This window comes from Stegostoma tigrinum, chromosome 8 (genome assembly GCF_030684315.1).
Source record: "Stegostoma tigrinum isolate sSteTig4 chromosome 8, sSteTig4.hap1, whole genome shotgun sequence".
NCBI lineage: Eukaryota > Metazoa > Chordata > Chondrichthyes > Orectolobiformes > Stegostomatidae > Stegostoma > Stegostoma tigrinum.
In genome coordinates this window covers 5,578,853-5,582,308 of record NC_081361.1, presented here as the reverse complement: position 1 = coordinate 5,582,308, position 3,456 = coordinate 5,578,853, and the positions used below count along the sequence as shown (strand labels likewise).

Genomic DNA, 3,456 nt, shown 5'->3' with positions numbered 1-3,456 from the left:
ACTGAAGTTATGGATGCAGTCAGTGGAATGGTACCTTTTCTCTTTGGCCTGTGAGTTGAGAGAAACATTGGCATGTTTCCCTGTAACCCCTGTGGGACAAGGTTAGATAAACCAGCACTACCCTCAGCCTGTTACCATAGCGACAGGCTGCTTCATTGCTGAAACATTGAACTGAGATGAGAAAATCCTGGATGGAGTGATTAATGAGTGAATTTGATTGATTGATGAATTTGGGTGAAGAGATATTTCAGCACATTCTTCAGCTGCTGCCTGAACTTAGTCTGGGTCACGGCATAAATCGCGGTATTTGTGCAGCATCTGAGGAGCTGCAGCATGAAGTTCAATTCCATCACAAACCAATGTAGGTACACAGAGGCATACCCAATCCACCACATCTGGTACCATACAGAGTACACCATTAACACTGACGATGACAGGATTAAATTGGCCAAGATCACAAACAGTAAAATGATGGATTTTTTTCGATTTTGCATTTCTGTCTCACACTGGCCGTCCCCATTGGTGTGAGCCCGGAGTCTCCTGCAGGCTCTGCTGGCCACCAAAATGTGTCTGACGGTGCAAACATTGAGCAGCAGAATCAGGAGAAATTGGAGAGCCGGGGTTAGAATGTGGTGGAGCAAGTGAATTGTGACCCAGATGTGATATTCATAAACATCATTTGTTACATCACAAAACCAGGGGCCGTTCACCAGCCAATAACGATCTTCAAGTGTAAAATGCCAGAAAATGTTCTTTAAACAGCTCAGTACAGTCACTGTTCCCAGAACCACAGCCGCAGTTTTCTCACTGTAATATTTACTTTTCAGCTTCTGACAACAAATGGTCACAAATCGATGAAAGGTGAACGTGACAGTGAACCAGACAGAACAGTCAGTGGCTGCAGAAAGCAGGATGGTGTGGATATTACACACAGGGATGTACCACAGGAAATAAAACTGTTCCTGATAAACAATGGGAATGTGTCTCAATAGCACGTCACTTCTCAGCCTATTTGGCTAAGATCAGTGTGTGGTATCTGTTCTTATCAGCGTGGACCGAGAAAAGGATAGAGTGACTGCGTTGGAGGTGGAAGAAAGATGTCGGGTTGGCTGTGCACCCTTGCAACTGGTGGATCTTAATGCTGGCTTTGGCCTAACGCTGGTTCAGGGGAGCATCCGACCTGCAACGATGGCTGTCGCAAGTGCTCGTGCTCTGGGTCAGGAGGTCCGGAACACCATCAGAGTGGCTGTAAAGAAAGTGAATGAACATGCACCTGTGGACCGCACTTTCTTCGTGAAGAGGGTCCTGCTGGACTGCTGCGGGTTTGTTGCTGTGGACATTTACTGCCTGCAGATTTCCCCAGGGGAAGATTCTTTGATGTAACCTTCAGGAGTGCCAAGCTTTGCGAACGCTTCCTGGAGATATTCAAGGAGAAAGGAAGTGAGGGTCCCCTCTCTGTACTGACCGCAGTCCCACTGTTTGTGATGCCGGTGCAGAGGAGCCGTACGGTGACCGTCCACATGTACAACCCGCATGTGCCAGCAGCTGATTTTCAGACCTTCCTCGGAAGGTACGTGAAGGTGGAAGGGGACCTAACCAACATCAAGACCCCTTTGGGATCTGGACAAGTAAGAGCAGGTCAGGGTGACGCTGAGGACAGGCGTGGACAGTAACATCATGCACCCACCATCCAGCTTTGCGATCGGCGGGAGCAGTGGCTACCTGACCTATGCAGGGCAACCCAAAGTCTGCATTGCCTGTTGTAGGTCAGGACACGTGGCGGCTGACTGCAAAGTGACTATCTGCAGGAGCTGCAGAGAGGAAGGGCACCTCGCAAAGGATTGCCCAAAGGAAAAAAAAACTGCAACCTTTGCGGGTAAGCAGGCCACCTCTACAAGGTATGCCCATGGTGGGGGACCACCAGGGGCAATGTGGGGCAAGCCCCCCCGGAGGAGAGGAAGACAGCAGACCCCTAGTGCACAGGAGGGCCAAGCCCCGCAGGATGGACCTGAGGCCAGCAAAGCAGCTCTGCAGGCTCCGCTACCCCACCCGACAACCCAGAGTCGAGGAGGAGAAGGCGACCCAGGGGAGTGGACGACAGTTGGTAAGGCGAGGAGGAAGGCATGCTGGCGGGCACCGCAACCACCAGGCGGGAAGAGGCAGCTACAGGGAGGCTATAAGAGCCCCTCTGATTGGGGGGATTTGGAGGAGGGCTGCCTGAAGCAGAAGCTGAAAATCGCCAGGGAGAAGGAGAGCAGTGCTCCCCTTCCTGGTGACGGGGGATGTCCTGAGGCTTCCTCCAACACTCAGCCACCCCACTGCTAGGGCCCTGCCGGGACATCCAGAACTAGAGCTCCGGGTGACCGGGAGCAGCAGACCTTCAGGCGGGGAGCAAGAAACAGCATGTACTCAGCCTGACCCAGAGCCGGACTCTCCTGCCTCCGTACCCCAGACAGGGGGATGTGACCCGGACGGCAGCACCGATGGTTTCCTCAGCCCGGAGAGAGTCCAGCAGTTCGCCCGGGCAATGGGGATGCAGGGACTGATGGGAGGACCATCAATGCGGTGAAAGATGCTCTTTAGTCTGCCCGCAACTTGCTGGTCTTCCAGCTGAAAGAACTGACCCCGACCAAGTGTTGCAGACTGGCGCACTCCAAGGTCTAGGACTATGTGCTGAGGGACACGCTAAAGCTTGGGGCATCCGCCACCAAGACACGGTGGGGAAAGACCACCGTATGAAACCCCTTATCCAGAATAGAAAAAAGGGCCCTGTCTGGTAACTGGGCCCAGCTGGCACCTTCCCCAACTGGTCAGGGGGCCAATGGGGACTGTGCAGGGAGACGACTGCCAGGGTTTTTCTTTGTTTTGATTTTTTTCTTTGTTTTTTTTCTTTTAGTTGGTGTACGTACCCCCGGGTAACCCGGAGCGGCTAGCATGACTGGGTCGGTGTATAAATATGTATTTTTTGCACATTCTATGAATAAAGTATATTTTTCAATTAAAAAAACTGTTCTTATCAGCTTTAATATCTAATGTCCTTTACTTAAGGACCTTATATTAATTTGATTTTTGGAGCTGGGAGTTGGAATAGGGGCTTGGTCCATCCTCTCAATGCATCAGCCTGGTATTGTAGTGCTTCCAGGAATGGTGCACTCTCATTAAGCCAATTTTATAACGAGGCTGATCAAGGGCTTTCCTGCTGTGTTCATCCAGCTCCACGCCTTGTTATCACAGATTCTCCAGCATCTGCTCAGTGGAAACAAGGCCCTTTGGCCCAACAGGTCCACACCAAACCTCACAGCATCCCAGCCAGACCTATAACCCACCTAATCTACCCCTCCCTGAACCTGACAGGCAATTTAGCCTGGCCAATCCACCTCACCTGCACATCTTTGGACTGTGGGAGGAAACCAGAGCACCCAGAGGAAACCCACACAGACACAGGGAGAATGTGCA

The 3,456-nt window shown here is 51.6% G+C and overlaps 1 pseudogene; it reads left to right on the top strand.

The window, feature by feature from the left end:
• Positions 1-2,987: 2,987 nt before the first annotated feature.
• Positions 2,988-3,158, top strand: LOC125456702 (U2 spliceosomal RNA; annotated as a pseudogene).
• The last annotated feature ends 298 nt before the right edge of the window (positions 3,159-3,456 follow it).